General features: G+C 35.1%; 1 protein-coding gene across 1 annotated transcript in view; it reads right to left on the reverse strand.

Moving 5' to 3' along the window:
- Positions 1–21500, reverse strand: part of LOC150083357 (uncharacterized) — a 35036-nt gene extending 13536 nt beyond the window's left edge. The window contains exon 1 of the mRNA XM_090377212.1: positions 21082–21500. The gene's annotated coding sequence lies outside the window, so the exon portion shown is untranslated. The remainder of the gene's footprint in view (positions 1–21081) is intronic.
- Between the last annotated feature and the right edge of the window lie 354 nt (positions 21501–21854).

Raw genomic sequence — 21854 nt, forward strand, 5'->3', positions numbered from 1 at the left:
ACACTCTGATTTCTAGGCAAGTTATATCTCTCTTGGAGAGTACCCTCACTTCTAATATCTCCTGGCACAAGCACATTACAAATATTGCTTCCTCTGCATCTAAAAAACTTGGTTTTCTCTTTCGCTCTCGGCATTACTTTTCTTCCAAACAGCTGTTCACTCTGTACAAATTACAAATCGGCCCTACCATGGAATATTGTTCCCACATCTGGGGCGGTGCCCCCAAAACCTCTCTCAGGCTTCTAGATTCCATTCAGAAGAGGGCAGTGAGGTTAATCTCTAACAGAGTCTCTCCACTCGCTGTCTCATACACGTACCGTTTCTGCTGCATGCCTTTTCTACAGATACTTCCATGGACACTGTTCTTCTGAATTGGCTTCTATAATTCCCACTCTCTCTTTCCAAACAGCCCAAACACATGCTGCCAACATCCATTTACTGTCCAACTTCAAACTCGCAGAACCAACTTTTCATCTTCCTTGTTTATTCATTCAACTGCCATTTCCTGGAACAACCTTCCTTCATAGGTGTTTCCTGAAAATTACAGTCTACAGAGGTTCAAGTCTAATGTCAACAAATATCTTCTCTCGTCTTCTCAGCCTCCAACCCAAGCACGATACTAAGTACTATAAGTTCTAATACCACTCGTGTTTGGGATTTTCATAAAAAAAAAAAAAAAAGAGGGAAAAATCTATAGATGCATATAAATTATCAGGATACACAAAGGCCTATGGTAGATATAAACTAGTTGGCAATAAAGTCACATAGGAGGTTAGGCAAGCTAAGGTGGGTTTATGAGAAATCTTTGGCAATGTTTGTTTGTTGTTTGTTATTTGATTTTTAGGAGCATTAGCAACTAAGGCCATATTGCTCTGGGATATGCGGTGGTCATTTCGTGACCTTTCCGCATCCTTCGTATTTGGTGGTGACGGGCTCGAACCCCGGTCTAATCAAGAAGCGTATGCTACGCACTGCTGCTCCTTCCCACCTGGCTACGGAGGCGCCTCTTTGGCAATGGATGCAAAGAAAAACATCAAGGACTTCCCTACTTTTGTAAACACTAGAAGGAAGGGAATGAATCACATTGGTCTACTTGATATCGATGATTCAACTGTTGATGATCCTGCTCAAGTTGCTGACAAATTGAATAAATATTTTGCATCTACATTCACACACAAGGAATTCTTTCGGGAAGTGGATGCCAAATTTTTAACAAACTAAATGATTTTTTAATAACTAAAGGGAAAGTGGAAGAGAAAGTGTTGAAGTTAAACATAAAAAAGGCACCTGGGATGGATGGCATCTATCAAGTTATATTAAGAGAAGCAGCTAAGGAGGTAAGCAACCCGTTTGCCGTAATTATGAGATGTGTGAACATATCTTCAATTCACAAAGGGAGCCAAAAGGTGACACGAGCAATTACAGACTTGTTAGTTTAACTTCTGTTACAGGGAAAATAATGGAGTCACTAGTTAATGAAATAATGCATTAAAATCTAGACAGGAGTGCAATTATACTTCAGACACAATATTGGTTTGTGAAGGGGAATCATGTCTGACCAACATGATTGGATACTATGATGCAATCACAAAAGATCTGGATGCAAAAAATAATTCTGACATCATATACCTGGATTTCAATGAGTCTTTGATACTGTTGCACATTAGCATTAGTAGAGGCATATGATGCAAGAAAGCAAGCTTGTGCAGCATCAGCAAAAAAAAAAAAAAAAAACCCTTCCCCTTTCACCCATCCCATTCACATTCCAAAAGTTTGTCTAGTTCTTCCTCGAATTTATTTAAGCTGCCCACTTCCACAACAACAGATGGAGGTTTGTTCCAGCAATCAACCACCACAAAAGTATGCCCATTGTAATGCTTCTTTCCACAGTAATCTTTAATAAAAGATTATCACTTTTGAATTGAAATCTGAGCACATAAAAGACTGCTGTACAAATTGGAGCATTGTGGCATTAAGGGCAAGTTACTGCTATGGATAAAGGGTTTTTGTTTCTTTGGATTTTATTGGCATTTTAGCAACTGAGGCTTTGATGTGCCAAAACCAGGTCATAAATATACACAATTAAAATTCAGTGACCTAAAGAATTAGGTCACTATGTCAAAATAAATAATGAAAAAGACATAAAAATATATAAAATATAACAATAAAAAGGTAAATTTTAAATACAAGTAAAAGGTTAATTGATTTTAAATAACTAAAAACAGAAAATACATTGTCATTATCTGATAAAACCTGACTGAGTGTATAAGGCTCAGCCAGATGAGTAAGAGTGGTAAAATATAAAACACATTCCTGTCTATAACGTGGACACTCAGTTAAAATATGATGAACTGTTAAAAACGAGCCACAATTCTCACACATAGGAGAGTCATCTGCCCTCAGCAGAAATGAATGTGATGACTATGGATAAAGGAATGGATGAGTGGTAGATAGAAGATAGTGGTCAGCAATGGCAATGGACACTGATCTTTGTGGATTAATATTATTATTATTAGCCATATAGTGCAAGGAAGCCTGAGCCTTATGCTGCATCAGCCAAAAAAATAAAATAAAATAAAATTTCTGAATTACCCCGAGAGAAAGAGAGAAAACAAGAGTCAGAAGTAAAAGGGAATCACCAAGAAAGAGAAGAATAATGATATCCAGCTCAGGACCATGGGTGTGCCAAGCCCATACTCACCCGATGAGAGCCCCTGGGGTTAGATTTTTATTAGTGGATCATCCCCCCCCCCCAGGATTTGCTGCTGAGCCCATTGTTGTTTTTTATATTTATTATTGATACTGATGAAGGCATATCAGGCTTAATGTCCAAGTTTGCAGATCATACAAAGATTGGCAAGGTGGTTAATGACAGTGATGATGCTATGCTACTGCAACAGGATCTATCAACTGGATACTTAGGTAAAGTTCAAAGAACTGGAGAGCCACCTTTTGGGAAAGGTACGAAAGATAAAAAGATGGCAGATGCAGAAAAAGTCCATTTTCTTGAAAATTTTGCATTATAATACTAATACTACAGCAGCATGCAGTAGCCTGAAAAGCAGGAGATAGGGGAAGTATTACAATGCCTGCTGAGGAGGGGAGATCTACCTGGGCTGCATAAGAATTATCAAAAACAATCATACATTTACTTGCTTATAAACTAATGCTAGGAGTATAGTAAACAAATTTGACAAGTTTGAAATATTGGTTAATTCACCAAATACCAATGTTATATATATAAAGAGGAACATGGTGTCACTCTGATATTGGGGATGTGAAATTTGAATATGGCAATCATAATATGTACTCATAATGTGTAATCAAAGCTGCAAAAGAGGTGGCTAAACCTTTAGACACAATAATGGGAGCATTCTTTTATTCAGAAGTCAACGGTTAAACAGATTGGAGACATGCAAATGTATTTTGTATTCATAAGGGGTGATTCAAATGGCATAGTGGGTAACTATAGACATGTAAGTTTAATTTCTGTGCCAGATAAAATGGATAAAGGGATGGTTAAGTGGTAGAAGACAGTTGTTATAAATGGTCACTGTTCTTCATGGGCTTGTGATGATTGAGGTATCACAGGGATACTGGTTGGGACATAATTCTGTTTTTAATATTTATTAATTATACTGATGATTATAATGATGATTAATTATACTAGGTATTTCAAGTTTGATGTCTATCCAATGATACAAAGGTGGGCAGTAATCAGGGTATGCAACTTCAAGAGCTAGACAAACTAAGCAGATGGGCAGAAAAATGACAACTGAAGTTGAAAATTGATAAATGCAAAGTTCTGCATTTGGTTAGCAGTATCTCAGAATAACATTCCATTTGTGTGGAACAAAACTCAAAATAGTGGAGCATGAAAAAGATCTAGAGATAATTGTACAGTCTGACATAAAATTCTCTGAGCAGCACAAATAGACTGCTATAACAGCTTATGAGGTTCTGTCAATGATACAGAAATTTTGACAGCAGGGACAAAGAGGTGACTATCCCACTGTATAAGAGAGTAGGATGGTCACATCTGGAATACTGCATACATGTTTGGAAATCTCATTTTACAAAGGACAGATCTGTCGGAAAGGATGTGGAGAACAGAAATAAGATTGATTTGGGGACACAAAAGAATATTCTTACTAAGGAAGGCTGGGTTTCTGTAAGTTTGCATTTGCATAAAACTAGGCATCTGCATGGTGACTTAACTGAAGTGTATTAAAGCTTTAAAAGGGTTTAGTAAACTAAATACTGATGGCATATTTACTCTTTCTCAGTTAATGCACACAAAGGGATATAAAATTTAAATATGATAGTTGCAGAATAAATGTGCAAAAATTTATATTCAGTCAAAGAGTAATTGACTGGTGGAATTCCATCCAGTGTAGAAGTGGTAGTTTGAATAAATTTAAAGATTACACAAATTACTGAAGGAAATAAACAAATGATTTTTTTTTATTTTTTAGCTGGTGCTGTTTAAGCTTTGCTTCCTTGTATTATGTTGCTTATACTAATAGTAAAAACAAGTCATACAGCGGTTAGGGAATTAAAAAAAATTGGCAATTCAAGTTTACTTTTTCACTCTGATCCATGTTTAGAGGTACAGTCTCAATTATTATTATTATTAGCTATATGGTGCAAGGAAGCCTGAGGCTTATGCTGCACTGGCCAAAAAAAAAAAAAAAAAAATTCCCCAGTTACCCTAAGAGAGAGAGAGAGAGAGAGAGAGAGAGAGAGAGAGAGAGAGAGAGAGAGAGAGAGCAAGAGAAATAGAAGGGAATCACCAAGAAAAAGAAAAATGATATCCAGCTCAGGACCCTGGGTGTGCCAAGCCCGTACTCACCAGATGTGAGCCCCTGCAATTAACAAAATGGGCATTTGCCAGTGGAAAAACTGTGCTGCCTCTGTTTGAGAGCAAACTAATTAACAGCACAGTGGTGAAGTGTGTGGGGGGAACAGTTTCTTTTGATGAAGCCAATCAACATTAGACATGTGACTTACTGTTTTTGACAGTGAGTCAGTATATGATTTCTGCAAAATGTGATAGTTAATATACCATTCAAAATTTATGGATATACTGTATATGTATGGATATTTATGGGCATATGCTCCTAAATATAAAGTTATGCATTTGGGGAACACAAATCCTGGAGTCACGTATAAACTAGGGAAGAGAAGCTAAAGTGGCTCAAGACAAAAAAAAACCACTTAGATGTTATCATTCACTTTCATGCAAAATTTTCCATGCTGTGTAAACAGGTCCCTTGCTAGTAGGGAGAAGGTCATCATTATCCCCCTTTATAAGGCAATTGTTATGTTATATTTGGAATACTGTATTCAGAGCTGGAGACAACACCCAAAAAAAAAGGCATAGAACTTCTGGAGAAGGGCAACCACATTGGCAACAGGTGTAAAGCAACAATTCACATAAGAGGAATGAATGGCTTATCTAAGTAGATGGCCTCAAAATTATTCTTTCCATCCAGTGCCTTTGTGACAACCTCATAGTAGCTAATCTGATTGGTGAGGCATGGTCTCTCTTTAACAAATTCATATTGTGATTATATTATGAGTGCCAAAGGATGCTCTCATTATGATGACTAAAGGTTTAACCTCCCTCCTTTGAAGCTTCTTTTAGAATAACTGGATAGATTCCATTTAAATCCCCCCCCCGGCCAAAAATAGTAATTTTTATTTTAATATTCGCTCAAAGACCTCGGACGTTATATTTTTTGTTTAATTTTAATTAAAATTTTCTTCTTAACCACTTTCTTTAGGAGCCATATTATCACAATGTTGTAATTAGAAAAAATGAATTCAATAAATTTATGTCAAATAAACACAACACAAAAATTCACATCAACTAAGTGTGGTACTCGTTAGGTGGTACATAGCGAAAATAAATCACTAAAATTCAAAAGACTAGAAATATTGGAAATAATTAAATGGGCAATATTTCTGGCTGCACAAATTGTAACTGAAAGCCACTATTTCAAGTGTCGACATTTTAGTTTTATGGTTTACAGGTTCCCTTTATTTTCACACAAAAGTATGGGCCTGGCACACCCAGGGTCCTGAGCTGGATATCATCATTCTTCTCTTTCTTGGCGATTCCCTTCTACTTTTGACTCTCTCTCTCTCTCTCTCTCTCTCAGGGTAACTCGGGAACTTTTTTTTTCCTGGTGCAGCATAAGCCTCAGGCTTATGCTGCACCATATGGCTATTAATAATAATAATAATAATATAATAATAATAAGCTACAAGTACTTTGTTCACTTTTAGCCACAGCTATTTCTCTTCCACCTTACATCCTGTTATTATAAAATCATTTTAACTTCCAATCAGTATTAGACAGCCATCTCTTAACCCCATCTGTAAAAATTTGAGAAAGCAATACTCTATCTGATTATTAGCAAAAATTCTACATGTATTAAGAATCCTGACATAAAAGAACCATTAGGTGGCAGTGATCATAGTGAATTGATATGGGATTTGCTTAAAGATGAAACTAACAAAAATGCATGGGATGCATACAGATTGTTATGTGATGATTGTAGAGATGGTTCAAAGGACTACCAGATTGGTGAGGAGTTCTAAGTGTTGTCTCAACAAGGAATGACTTAGATGTGGACCATGGCTATCCAATACAGCACACATGGGCAGCTTCCTAGTTGAGATCAGGTAGCATTTGTAAATCAGCAACTACATTTTCTGAGTTTCCTGCAAATGAGCATTTGGAGGAAACTCTAATATGTAAGCCTAATAAATTAATCACTATGAAATAAAAGTTGCCTTTAAAATAAACTACTTAATTTACTAAATTCATTAAATGAATTTCATTTATAAAAGTTTTAACATTTTTGTACAGAAAATTGCACATTCTGCTATGTGATTAATTACATATGATCAAAAACAGGAAATAATGTAAAAAGCAGTGAAGTTTATATATAGATGCATATTTTTGTTAAATTCCCCCCCTTGGTGGCACCCTCCAACTTCTTAAAAATACACAAAAGGTTCCTAACCAGCCAATAAAGTTGGACCACACTAGTTTAGATTACAGAGCTAAATAATGACACTTTGGGAAGAAAATGACTGAGGTATATAAAGCTCTGAAGGGAATGAGTAATATGAGTGAGAGGGATACATCAGAATCTCATTTATACAAACTCATAAAAATTCTCATTTCTACAAAGTGCATATCATTCCCCTGCAAACAGGACAGGCTTTTTTATGTAAACATATTTGCTTATTACAAAATTTGATTAATATGTATTAAAAAAATCTCTTTTTACCCCATGAGAAATAAAAAATGTCATTTTGTATGGTTAATACAAAGCTCAATACAGTTGTCCTATTATTGCCCAATCACCAGCATGCATGTGACTGACAAGTTCTACATATCCTTAAAGACAGCACTGACTTATTAATTTACTTTTTTACATAAACAAAGCCAGTTTATGGATGCTACAGCATAAATACACCGTGGAAAATATCAATGTGCAGGTCAGTTGCAATTTTTGCAGTATATTCAAAGCGTCTTTTGTTATAATCTATTTATTGTGCTATTTTTAAAGGGATCTGAGCTGATATATTTAATTTAAACTCTGTTTATTTTGAACCACATCTAGCAGTTATGGTTACGTGTAAACAGAAGAATTAAGCCTGGAAATTAAAAATTTGTTGAAAAATATATAAGAGGTTGACAGGGTGCAATGAAGTAAAGCATACATTGTAAAAGAATAAGGCATCCCCCTCTAACTACTTTGTTTATGATACTGAAAAAAAAAAAAAAAAACCCACAACACACACTTGGAGTGTGACACTGGAACAGTGTTAAACAAAATACAGGAAATGAATTTGTGGTGCACATGAGGAACATGAAACTACACTTTTTGAGCTGTACAAACAAACGCATGCATCTAATTTTTCAGTAATAGGTCCAATTTTGCAGGAAAAGGCTAATTATCTAGTTCAACAACATGGAATAAGCAATTTCAAATGCAGCAGTGGCTACATTTGAAGCCATGAAATGTTTGCAGCAAGTCTGGATTAGATGATAAAGAAAAGACCACAAATTGGTTGTGTTCTGTATGTCGATTCTTGAAAAATGTAAGTCAATGGATATTTTTAATCTTGACAAGCCAGATATATTTTATAATTTTCTGCCAAACAAAACTCTTACTGTTGAAGGAGAGTCTTGTAATGGCATAAAATTAAGTAAACAAAGAATCAATATTCTATTATGCTACAATGCAGATGGCAGTACAAAACTACACCCGCTTCTGGTTGGCTAATTTCTCAAAAATTTTGAAAAATTTTTGGGAAATTACCCAAGGTGTTTTAGGAGTTAACCAACTTCTGTGCAATTATGAGGCCAATTCGGCTTGTTGTCAAAATTCCCAGTCTTGGTTACTGAGAGTAAAGAGAAGGACGACTTCAGAAAAAAAGGAACATTTTGATGATTCTAGATTTTTGCACAGCATGTTAGACACTTAAGTTGATATATATATATGGCTATTGTTTTCACTACCACCAGTTTTATGCAATCACTGGATCAAGAATTATCTACAACCTCAAGAGAGCATATAGAGCCCCCAACATAGGAGGGAACAAAGTGGAATGTCTTGGATGCTTATTGTTGTTGCTTGATTAGTACTGGCATCATGTGTAATAATCAACTACTTCAGAGAGGGGGCGGGGGGGGGGGGTGGCTTTGGAGAGAATATCATCAAAAAACACTTCCAGAAAGTGAATGTGATAGCAATGTTGAGAAATGAGGAACTCACATATGGATTTTGTTCGCAAATTTGAGGAGTTTGGTAAGGTGAATGATGAAGTTGTTACCATTGCAACACCAACAGTACCTTGGTAATGTTGGTGTTGCAGCGGACAATAAAGTTTTCATTAGCGAAGAAAAGTGAAAAAGCACTCTGCCTTCTAAAAAAGATGCCCAAAATGCATTTAACATAACAGAGAATGTGTTAGTCTACAGCAGTAGTTGGTAACCTATGACCCATGGGTCAGAAGGTGACCCACTGGCATGATTTGGTTGACCCAAAGCCCAACATTTTAATTCATTTAAAAAAATTAAATACCATTTGCAATTACAATTCGAGCACCTTGCAAGTGTAGTTGTAGTATGCGGCAGTATGTTGCATTCCTGATTGTTGATATATTGATGGGCATGCTTTTAACTCAAATTTCAATCGTCATTCTATCTGCATTTGGTTCTTCCTATATGTGCAAACAAACATTTTCTCAAATGAAATATGTTAATCTATTACAAAGCATGATAACAAGAGACAATTTGGAATCATGTGTGTGGTTAAAAGTAACAAAATTAACAAGTAGCAAAACCAAATCTAGTAAACCTTTCTAAAGAAATTCATCATCAAGGAAACTATTAAAAATTCTTACTCTTTATTACTAAAAATTATATTAGCATTAGTTGAGGCATATGATGCAAGAAAGCAAGCTTATACAGCATCAGCCAAAAAAAAAAAAAAAAACCCCTTCCCATTTCACCCATTCGGCCACTCCAAACATTTGTCTACTTCAGCCTTAAATTTATTTAAGCTATCAACTTCCACAACAACAACAGATGGAAGTCTATTCCAGCAATTAACTACCCGCTGGCTAAAGGCAAACTTCTGCACATCTATTCTACAACTGTCTTTCCTCAATTTGAATCTATGCCCCCTCAGGTTCTTAATCTGAGCAAGCGGAAGTATCCCGTCAGCATTGAGCCTGCTCAAACCATTCAAGGCCTTATACACCTCGATCAGATCACTTTGCAGGTGCCTAGTCTCCAGATGCTGCAACTTGAAGAAATTAAGACTTTCTTCCTCTCACCAATATTTAAAAATATATGATTAAATATTATTACTACATGTACATAAATGTATTTAGAATAGAATTTAAAAATAAAAGATTCATGAATTTTTTTATTTATTTATTAATTTCATTCTATATAATCTACAATCTATACTACAGTTTTCAATACCGATCGGCTGTTATGACCCATCAAAATTTCAAAAAAAATTAAATTAAATTAAATGTATACTATAGTTTTATTTTGATCATGTTGTTTCTTTTCCATTAGTTTATCTTATCTTATAAATAAATAATAAAAAAAAATTATTATTCTTATTATTGTTAGACAAGGCTTTTGTAGTTTTACTGTTTCATTTTATTTTTTCATTTGTTTTTGTTATTATTTCTTATTATTGTTAGATATATGAACAAAAAAAAAAAAAAGTTAAAGTTTGACACTTTCAGTGGACTTCATTATTACAAACCATGAAAATTTAGGTCCCTTGAATACTGTATTAAAAAATCTGTACTGTATGTTCTTGCCAGAAAGTTAAAAAATATAATAATAAAAAAATTTAAATCTCATAGGGTAATAATAGAAGAATGGATTACAAGAAGTTTACCTTCAGATAAATTTAGTTCACTGGAATAAATTTCTTCCAAGGTGCAAACGGTAGAGTTTGATAAAGTCTAGGGCAGAATTAGATGGTACCTTTGTGGAGATGACAGGTTTTTTTTTTTTTTTTAATCATAACAGAGAATAAATCTGCTTCCTTGCAATATTTTGGCCATTGTAATACTATGGAAATATGTGGCAATGCTGTGTTCCACCGCATCCCACAAATGTTCAATGGGACTGATGGCAAGAATATCTGGTAGCCAGGGGAGCACATGAAATACTTGGACATGATCCCCAAACCATTCCTGCACAATGAGGGTTTGTGACACTGAGTACTGTCATGTTAAATAATCCAGTGCCATCTGGATACAGTCACCATGTAGAGCTAAACTTGATTCAAAACAATGGCAAGGTAAAATCTGGCAAGGAGGGTGGGTTCACAAAAACATCTCCCAAACCACACTACCACCACTGGCCTATTTTCATGCAACTGTGCAGTCTGGTGTCTGGTTGCAGCTGTTCATCCACTTGCTGTCGAATACACACCCATCCACTGGCATGATGGAGCTGGAACCTTGATTTATTGGACCAGGCAACTCTTTTCCAGTCATCCCATGTCTGTGCCCAATGCAGGTGGAGCTTTCGAAGGTCAGTCAGCATTAGATGATATCATTTCTCGGAAACATTTCTCTTTGCAACTCAGTTGTGGTCTGCCATTTGTTGTCCCTGATAGCACATGCCAACCACCATTCACCTTGACTGTCAATCAGGAGTGCCCTGTCCCGGCACACTGGGAGGTTGTTTCTCTCTCTTTGGACTATGTCTACTACACCTTTACTGTGACAGTCCTCAAACAGCCACACAATGCCTGCAGTTGCTGAGATGCTAGCCCCTGCCTTCCTAGTGCCACAAATTATTCCCTGTTCAAACTTCATTAGATCCTTCCCTTTCTCCACTACACAAGCTTTGTGCTAATAAACTGACGGGCACTACCCATGCCATCACTTCAAGCTTCACTGGAAGGTGACATCACTTCGAGGTGGTGTGGGATGCATTCTCATGGAGGCAGGAGTGGTCATATTATGTTTTGGCTGATGCAGAAGTTTGTTTCCTTGTATCATTTGGCCTTACAAATACTAAAGTTAAATGCTTATTTTCTGCACTTTTTTTCTGCATTGCAGAGAAAGGTGGCAAATTTTGTTCCACGTGTGCTCCAACTTCTAATCCACATATACTACAAAATTCTAGCTTCTAATCAAGGTTGAGCAGGAAGGTAGCAAGAATCTCTGGGGGAGCTCGCTAAGCTCCCCAATATATTTACTTACAGATCCTAGAAAAAATACTACTGTTTTCTAGGAGCAATTTTATTTCCATTTCAGCCCTGCAACTAATCCTCTAGCACTGCTTCAAGTGCATGATACAGCATTAAGACTGATAATGCAAGTATGCTAAATTACGCACTCAACCTAAGGTTTCATGATTAGATATGGAATATTTTGGGAGATCAAAATTGAGAGTAGGAGTGTGCTATAGGCCTAATGACTCTGATGAGTATAATAAGAAATTGTACAGGGAAATAGAGTGGGCCAGTAAATCAGAGAGTCTTATAATGGGGGATTTTAATTTCCCAGATATTGACTGGAATTTGGAGGCTGGTCACTCACACACTAGCAAAGCTTTTGTGGATTTATTGGATGATTGTTTTCTACATCAGCATGTTCGGGAGGCAACTAGAGGGAGTAATACTCTTGATTTGATTATCAGTAGTAGGGCTTGCATAAAACCGAGAAATTTCAAAACCGAGTTTAACCAAAGTTTACTCTTAAAACCGGTTTTAAAACCGATTTTCTCAGACTTAGGGAAAATAATTAAAAGCTTATAACACAGGTATTTATTTTATCTTGGGTAGATTGTACAAATCGTAATCAAATATTTTAAACAAAATCTATCACCTCTTATAGTAAAAAAAATAAAAAAATTAAAATGCTCCAAAAAGGTAACCAGCTTGAGATTATACAAAATTACAAATTGTATTCAAATCCTTTGAATAAAAACTATCTTCTCGTATAGTGAACAAAAAAAATAATAAGCCCTATAATAATAATGATAAATAAATAAAAATAATGTGAAAAAAAAAGTTTGGGGAAATTACTTTACTATTTATTGCTCAGATTTTTTCTGAAAATAATCCTTTAAAAAACACAGTATATTAAGCATTTTTCCTGATAGACTTGACCTTATTTTTGTGTTAAAGAGACCAGTGATCGAAAACACTGTCAGACTGCACACTTGTTGGTTTAATGGTAAGCAGTGCTCTATAAACTTTCTCCAGCTTTTCATTTATACTGCTAGTTGCCTCCAAAATTTTAAATTCTTTGCTGATTTCCAATTCACTCGGATATTTTGAAGGCTCTTCAGTTAATCTCTTTATTACACTATCATACCCTCGCATGAGTGTATCTCCAACATCGGAACTAGACGAGTCTTTGTTTTCTTCTAAAAGAACAGTTCGTTTATTTTCAGTTTCTTCATTCAACGCTAAGACTCCTTCAGAATGTTTTGCAAATAATCTCTGATAAATCTCTTCAGCATGCTTTTTCAATGAACCTGAATCTTCTTTCCTAAACTTTTTGGGGTTGTGTAGATAGCTCAGCAAAGCCACAGTTTGGCAATTTCATCTTGCATTGTAATGCTGCAAAAGGCTTTGGTGAAACTTTAAAGTAAATGGGTTTTCTGCTGTATCAAGCTTAGCAAGCAGAAATTCTATTGAAGACTCTGCTTTAAGTAAGTCTGTATCTTCTGAGGTTATAGCCTTCAGAATCATTTCAACTGGTCGCAAAGTTTCACATAGCAATTCAAGTGTTTTCCAGTCATCATCAGACACAGCTTCAGTTGACAGTACTGCATATAGAGCATTTGGAATGCAATTTTTCAATTTCAAAAATCTCTCAATCATATAATATATTCTTTATAATATATAATATATATTAATATTTTTATAATATATAATATATATATTCTTTATCATATAATATATAATATATATATAATTATATTCTTTCCCATTAAAGTTTGCTTTAACAAAATTTTGTAATGTCATTTTTGGTAGGCGATTTTCGAAAAAGCTTGCAAATTTTTCTGACTTTGTTAATAGTTTGTGCAATATTGGCCATTGGATTGAAGAAATAAATGAGCTCATTGGTAACGTCGGTTTGATAAAGCATGCCTTGCTGTCTTTCTTGAACTTCTTCATCATCACTACTTTCTTCATTATTTTCATTTTCTTCATTGTCTTTGGGAGACTCAGAGACTGTGGCCCCATAATTGATTGCTTTTTCATAAAGTACATCTTTTTTTTTTTTTATGAAAACCCCAAACACGAAAGGTATCAAAACCTATAGTACTTAGTACCGTGCATGGGTTGAAGAAGTATGGGGGGAGGGCAGTAGCGGATTAAGATCGGTTGAGGCCCCGGGTGCAGAAGAAAATATTGGGCCCCTTAAAAAAAAGAGAGACAGGGAAAATAAAAATACATGTTAACCATTTTTTTAAATAAATAAAAAATATTATGTACTATTAATGTTTTATTTCCAAAAAAATTGAATATAATATATGTATAATATAATTAATAATAGCATAATAATAATCACAAAGTTTTGAACTAATAGTTGAACATATTAGTTCAACTAATTTGTTGGGGTTTTGCTTGGGCCCTTCTTAAGTCGGGGCCCAGGACGCACGCCCGCCGTTAAATCCGCCTCTGGGGGAGGGGGATGCCGGAAACTTTGCTCTAGAGACTAAACATGGGTTTCACCACTTCAAGCCTCCAATAGGCAAAGTGGTGGTATTTCACCGGTTGATGAAAGTCATCTACCACATCTATAACTGACAGATGTATACAATGGGCTATACATTGTTGATGATTAGGTAATTTGCGTGCCAAACTTAATCATCATTGCTGCTTCATCGGTGGTGCAGGCAACAATATCCTCATCCAAGTTCAAACCAAATCCCTTCAAGTGTCCATTCACAATTTGCTCAGTTCTTCTGCTATCAAGTGAACCATTAATCTCAATAGGACCTAACGACCAATGATTGTCTTTTGAATGGACATTTATATTCATATACATTTTATTTTGTATTGACGTATATTCATCAATGAATACCGTGCACCCAACACCAATGAATTTTTGAAATGCTGAATGAGTTCTTTAGTTTTATAATAATTCAGAACCATATTTTTAATTCCATTCACTGAGGCTGGTGGTAATTTATCGTATTTATTTCTCTGAAGGTGAAGGCTTGATTGTATAAACTCACTCTTGGCAATTGAATTAACAGAAAATCCATCTAAAGCAGCTAATTTTGAAATCTCTTCTTCCATAGATTTTTTTAACGATAAAGTTTTCTAATGTTCTTACCATTTTTACGGGAGGTTCACTGTTATCTTGTTTAATGTCAATCTGATGCATTTTCTTTAAATGCAACATCAAAGATGATGTAGATCCTCCAGACGACTTCATTATCTTCCGACATTTCGAACATTGTGCTTCATCTTTGCCTTTTCGAGCAAAATAATTCCATACATTTAATTTCACCTTAGACATATTAAGAGTAATAAATATTAATTAGTAGGAATTTATATCACCGACAATTTTAAATAAAAATATTGAAGATAACAAAGGCACAATACTATGCGTCACTCCCGCAAGCAATGAATGAAGAGTCTAAACGAGGCAAGTTTCAAAATTTTCCCGAAAGAAATTTTTTATTTATTTACTTGCAATTTTTTTTCCCCAATTAAATCTATTGTAATTTTCAAAATTACATAAAAGCTAAATTTGGTGAAGCTGCTTTTTGTAGAACATTTGATCGCAAATTTAATAGGAATAAAGAAACAAAAAACTTTCTACGATTGAAATTTGATGCAATATTCAGCGACCTGTTTCTAGTGGGTAACCATCAATAAACATGAGATTCGTACCTAAACATAAAATAAAATAAAAAACATGTTTAAAACAAAGCAGTTGAATGATCCAGACAAACGAACAAACAAAAGAAAATGTGCGTAACAAAAAACTATATTCGAGGGCTAACTAAAAAAATATTTGAATCCGGTTTTAGAAGCTCGGTTTCGGTTTTAACAACTCAATATGAAAACCGGATTTTACCGGTTTATAAAACCGGTTTGCAAGCCCTAATCAGTAGTGATTCTTCATACATTAAGAATCTGCAGGTAAATGAACCACTAGGTGGCAGTGATCACAACAGTGTGCTGAAGTGGGATTTACTCAAAGAGGTAACTACCATTAGGGGTAAAGGGAAGGGTTATTGCTTTCGTAAAGGCGACTACAATGGACTGAGACAGTATTTAAATTCTATACAGTGGGACCAACTGATGATGTTACCAACAGCAAATTCAAAATGGGAAGCATTCAAAGAACTTATCTTGGAAGCTACTAGGCTTTACATACCAACTAAGAAATATTGTTCAAGGTTTAGGCCTAAGTGGATGTCAGATGAACTAATGAGACATATGGCAGAGAAGAAAAATGCATGGGATACATACAAATTAACACGTGACACAGAAGCCTATGATAGATACAAGTTGATCTGTAACCAAGTTACAAAGGAGGTTAGGGAGGAGAAGGCAGATTACGAGAAATCTTTGGCAAGGGATGCAAAGAAAAACAGCAAAGAGTTCTTTACTTATGTAAACTCTAGAAGGAAGGGGATGAATCAGATTGGTCCACTTGATATCGAGGGTCAACTGTTGATGATCCTGCTCAGGTAGCTAACAAACTAAATGAATATTTTGCATCGACATTCACACATGAGGAGTTATTCAGCGAGGGGAATGCCAGAGGTGTATTGGCAGTAAGCTAGAGAATCTTGTAATAACTGAGAGTAAAGCGGAGGAGAAATTGTTGAAGATAAATACAAGAAAGGCACCTGGGGTGGATGGGATCTATCCAGTTATATTAAAGGAGGCAGCAAAGGAAGTAAGCAAACCCTTAGCCATAATTATGAGAGCTTCCATGGACTGGAGATGTGCAAATGTGACCCCAATTCACAAAGGAGGATCAAAGGGCGACACAAGTAATTATAAACCTGTTAGTTTAACTTCTGTTCCCGGAAAATTAATAGAGGCACTGGTTAAAGAAGCACTGCAGGATCATCTAGACAAGACTTCAGTTATAGCTCAGACACAACATGGTTTTGTTAAGGGGAAGTCTTGCCTGACCAATTTGATTGGATACTATGATGCAGTCACAAAAGAACTGGATGCAGGGAATAACTTTGATATTATATACTTAGATCTTAGAAAGGCTTTTGATACTGTTGCACATGGAAGACAATATTGAGTCCATTATTGTCTTCTGTATTTATAAATGATATTGATGATGGTATATCAAGCTTAATGTCCAAGTTTGCAGACGATATGAAGGTTGGCAGGGTTGTCAAGGACACTACTGACACTATGCTACTGTAACAGGATCTGGAAAGATCCTGTTGCAGTAGCATAGCAGTAGTAGCCCATCTGCTCATGGTGTATTGAGCAGATGGGCTAAGAGGTGGCAAATGAAGTTTAACATTGACAAATGTAAAGTACTACATATGGGAAACAGCAACCACAGAGCAACGTATCAACTCTGTGGTACTACACTGACAGTGGTAGAGAATGAAAGGGACCTGGGGGGTGGTTGTGCTGGCAGATATGAAGTTTTCTGAGCAGTGCAGACGGGCTGCAAGAGTAGCTCATGGTGTATTGTCGATGATATATAGGAATTTTTCTAGCAGGGATAAGGAGGTGATTATTCCCTTGTATAAGGCAATGGTCAGGCCGCACCTGGAGTACTGTATACAGGTCTGGAGGCCTCATTTCAAAAAGGATGTAGAGATGCTGGAACGAGTACAGAGAAGGGCAACAAGATTGGCGAATGGAACAAAGGGGTACTCTTACGAAGAAAAGCTTAAGTTTTGCAAATTACAGTGTCTGGAGACTAAGCACAGCGAGGTGATCTGATAGAGGTGTATAAAGCCTTGAATGGTTTGAGCATGCTCAATGCTGGTGGGATTCTTCCTCTTGCTCAGAATAATCACCTGAGAGGGCATAAATTCAAATTGAGGAAAGACAGATGTAGGATAGACGTGAGGAAATTTGCCTTTAGCCAGCGGGTGGTTGGTTGGTGGAACAGACTTCCATCCCTTGTCGTGGAAGTTAATAGCCTAAATACGTTTAAGGCTCAGCTGGACAGGTATTTCGAACGAACAGAGGGGTGAAGTGGAAGTGGTTATTTTTTATTTATTTATTTATTTATTATTTTTTTTTTTTGGCTGATGCTGCATAAGCTTGCTTTCTTGCATCAAATGCCTCTACTAATGCTAATATCTCTGACATTATTTAACTGCACAGTCAATCCGAATATTTAGATCATTTTATTATAATCAAATTATAAGATTTACAAATGAATGGTACTGAAATTTTTTGCAGATGTTATAACAAATGCTTTACTTTGATAAATTTTTACTTGTTTCTATGGATGAGAATCTGCTGCTCAATTTCAGAGTTATTTGATTAGTACAATTCAAAGCATCCCCTCCCCCCCCCCCAATTAACCCCGTATCAAGGTTACAGGGGTCCATGAGACCAAAGACAATATTTTGGCAATTTGTCTTCATCCACTCCATCCACACATCTGAAACCCTAATAGCTATTTTTGAAAATAGTTTTCTTTGATTTTGCCACTGAAATATATTATTCATTTCACAATTAGAAAATTTCACAAATTAAGTTAGAGCTTATATGCACATGTTGAGTGGCATCTGTCATGTAGAGTTACTGATGGCAGATGGCTTTACTGATGCATGTTTTTCTCCAATCAGTAACACTCTCTGGCTTTGTGACATTGAAGCATCAGCTGGAATCAAAGTGTTCATGTGCACACCTTGTGTTTTATGCAGTAGGCACTCCTGTTATTAAAAATATGTTTATATGAAATATGTTAATATAAAATAATGCATTTTTCATAGTTGCGTTCAAAAAAGACTAAAAATAAGGTGACATTCAAAAAAGTGAACAATTCTAAATTATTTTTTGCTGATATTTCAAATTCCCATGAGCACAGAGGAATTTCAATTTTTTGTGTGTGTGTGTGCTTATAAAATACTCCTTTTTATTCTTGTAGAAGGAAAAAACAAGACACTGTTAAGTAATCATATATGTAATGGGTTCTGGTGTGTTTTCTAAATGTCTATAATGAAACTTGAGTTCAATTTGTTAGTTTCATTTGAATGCATTGTTATCCCACAAAATTTAATATATTTATGAGTTTTTTTTGTTTTTTTTTATTATTATTATTTTTTTATATATACTGTGCTCTTGTAGTAAGGATATCACTGTATAGATTTCTTGATATAAAAGAATCTAACCTTGAGATTATTCACACATGCTGATAAATGTTAGGGATACTTTCACTAACAGGATTAAGCGTCTCCAACTCAGTAGCAGTCAATGCTATGTCATACATCAAGTTAAAATGACTAATTCTGCTGATATGCAATGGTTGTCAGTCTTCACGCTGAAATCACTATGCATTCTTGGTCTTGTTTTCATAACCTAACCTTTTCGTTACATAAAGTTGAGTTACCCAAATAAAATGGTTAACTTATTTAAGTTAATTACACTATGAATGGCAACTTCCCTGCATCAGTAATAATTTTTATTAATATGCAGAATTGTAAAACAGACTAATCATGCACTGTAGAAGGAGTTTCTCAATCCTGAGACTGCAAGTTTACCAAACTTTTTTTTTTTATTTTTTTTTTATTCTACATTTAACTGAAATAGACATTGCTTAATAGATGACATCTCTTCATTGCCCCTAACAGTAAGTAGGTTGGATAGAGGTTTTTTGGCATGATCACTTTGGTCATGGTGGCATCAATTCATATAGCATCATGTATCATCTGTACATTGGTCAATTTGCACATTGTGGCCTGATAAACATGGAATAACTCATGGGGAGGAAAGCCTACTCACTTCACCATAAAATTTGCTAGTTAAAGTCCTGACTTATGACTTAAGTCCTTTAAGATATCTTCCAGTCTGATAGGAACTAAACTCAGATAGCTAATTAGGCTGTCTTGTAGTGAATGGTTACTATTTGGAAATTAAACGAAATTATTTTCTATGTAAAAATCAAGGATACGTGAATTAAATAAGTTTGTCTGTATATTTTATTTAGTTACATTTCATTTTATTATTTATTTACTTTTTTGTAAACATTAATCATGTTATCTGATGCCACACTCCTTTAAAAGTACAAAAATGTGAGATATGAGAGGGGAGAAGGTTATAGAGCTAGGCAATTCTGTTCATTTACTTTCATGTTATTACTTGATTAGGTACAAATGCACTAAAACTTCTGTTGCTTCACCATTTACTACCTGTTTGAAAAGGCCCAGATTTAATTCTGTTTCTGACCTGAGTAATTTTATAATACCTTCATAATTCCTTTAGGGACTGCAGTTAGCCAGAGCCTTTGTGGCAGCTGAGTGGGTAAGATATTCTGTCACTTGTTCTCTCAGCTTTTATAATGCAACTTTAATACAACTTGGGGCGAATTTTGTAAAGGCTTTTTCAATTGAGGATCAAAACCAAGTCAGCTGACCTTAAGTGATGGGAGTAGGATTCCCCTATAAGTATTCTGGGATCTTTTTCAGCCTGTTTAATACCATGCACATTGGCCTGAAAACAAACATTTGTACAGACATAAGATATAGAAAAGCTAAGGCAGCCAAACAAGTGAATAGAAGGACCAACAAGTTGTTAAATTATTAGTCCAATAACAGAGCTGACCTAACCAGATTGGAAAACAGCAGGTAGGAGGGGGCAGCAGTAGTTATCAAAGCCTCGAGTGATCAAGTAGTTATCAAGCCTTAACCACTAGATTTTTTTCCATCCCACAAGATGAAAGTGATCAATAAACAAATACAATTTACAGAAATGTTACAAAATCCGAAATTGTGTGTTCAGCAGAGAGAGATTTAAATGACTGTCATTGTGGTTGACTGAGTGACTGGACATAAGATCAAGAAGCAGATGAAGGTTCTATTACAAATAAAAAATACACTATAACAAAGACATTGTTGCATTCAAACCATTCACTTTATTTATCTTTTAAAACATTGGAATGCTAACTTATCAACAAATACACTAACAGAACATAGGTCCATTTTTGTAAGCAAAATTGGGCATATTAAAGGTATCTCTTCAAAACGGACTACTGATTTATACACCTACAAATAACAGTGCAGCAGTCTAACATTTCCATTTTAACTGGCCATACAATGAAACAATGAAATTCAGTTTTATTACGCTCCATTAACAATCTTAAATTCTGTTAGCTAACAGTTTTAACTTTAATATAAATTGCAAAGTTTGTGCTAATTTATATATTGGATTCATGAACCACGAAGAGCTCCACTCAATGAAGTTTTATGAAGAAATATCCCTTTATCATTCCTATATTATTAGATATAAAAATATTCAAAACGATAAGCATCTAATGTTCTTTTACGAGTTTATCGGAAAGCAATGCAAAGAAAAAGACTGAAACAAACAAGAGCCTTACTTCACTTCAAGAATCCCTTGTGTCCACTTCATCCATACAACATAAAATAGTGAGCGCCAAGATAAAACACGGCAGCTACCAGTAAATGCCAAAATTTGAATTAAAATGAGAAAAGAAATGTACTGTTATTGTAGTTAAGCCTCTGTAAGTTTTTTCTTACTGTCAAAATCTTTACATGTAACATTCTCTGCTGATGCCGAGTCTTTTATGGACAGTTATGTTACGAAGTCAAAATGGTTCTAGGACCGAGGATTTTCTTGCAGAAAAGAACAAAATTGTATTTTCGCGAGCTACGAAATCTACCTAATATCTCTGCCATCAGACAGCAAAAACACCATTTTATCCCACGGTATCTTATGATTTTTTTGCAACATTGACACTGCTTTTGATGACGACAAAAGTTCAGCGACTACTATCTTGGACGACTATTGTCATTAAAAACAGATATAGCACCATCTATGAAGTGACTGCAACAAATTTTGTAATATAAGTTTTATATTTTAAGTCTTATAAGTCTTATATTTTATATTTTAATGTTTTATTTTATGTTTTATATTTTAAGTCTTTTAAGTCTTTGCTTAGTATTATGCCTAAGCAAATGGAAATCATTCCCAAAAAACTCGAATGTATCAAGGTAGGTCATTCAGGATAAAGAGTATATATTACAAAGGGCTCACAAAATTTTTAAAAAATTGCAGCAGTGTCTGCTGTAATCTAACGTATTATCAACATAAAATATTATTTTGCTTATCTTTTCAAGAAATACAACTAGT

This window comes from Mastigoproctus giganteus, chromosome 7 (genome assembly GCF_048544385.1).
Source record: "Mastigoproctus giganteus isolate SK-2022 chromosome 7, ASM4854438v1, whole genome shotgun sequence".
Taxonomy (NCBI): Eukaryota; Metazoa; Arthropoda; class Arachnida; order Uropygi; family Thelyphonidae; genus Mastigoproctus; species Mastigoproctus giganteus.